Source organism: Plasmopara halstedii (assembly GCF_900000015.1).
Source record: "Plasmopara halstedii genome assembly, contig: Scaffold_287, whole genome shotgun sequence".
NCBI classification, from domain to species: Eukaryota; Oomycota; class Peronosporomycetes; order Peronosporales; family Peronosporaceae; genus Plasmopara; species Plasmopara halstedii.
In genome coordinates, this window is record NW_020187208.1 from 773,082 (window position 1) to 773,689 (window position 608).

Consider the following 608-nt stretch of genomic DNA (forward strand, 5'->3'; position numbering starts at 1 on the left):
ATTCTTCGATCCATCGCTCCAACGCCTACCAGACTGGTTTGTCGCGGGGAAATGACACCACTCTGTAGGCGCGGGGAACCTACTGGGGAAGAACTGAGTTTGGTTGAGCCTTAGGAAGGCATAGGTCAACAGGGCCCAGTCCTGAAGAGCTCTGTACTCTTAAACACGGAACGTGTATGCAAGCCAGGCTTGCTGGTCGTGGAGCGGCCGTAAAGGGCTTCGAAAAGCCATGGATGATCCTCATCGATTCCGGGGCGCCGGGTAATTATGCTCGACGCTCCACGATGGAAGGAAGTCTGCTATATGCTGAGGCGCTGAAAGCGCGATTGGATGACATCGTCACTGTTCGCCTAGCGACGGGGATACGTGTCACGGTCCCGAAGGGTCCTGTGGACCTCGGAGTCAAGTTGCTTGACTTTGATAGCGTGGAACGTTATCTAGTCTTAGACTTGGATGCAAGGTATGACCTCATCATAAGAATGGCATGATTGGAACACCATGAGCCATAAATTGATTCGAGGTCAAAGACCTTGGGCGCTACGCGCACGTCTCCGGTGGAGCTTTGGCGAGTCATGAACCCACCTCTGCTAGGAGACAAAAGCGCTATT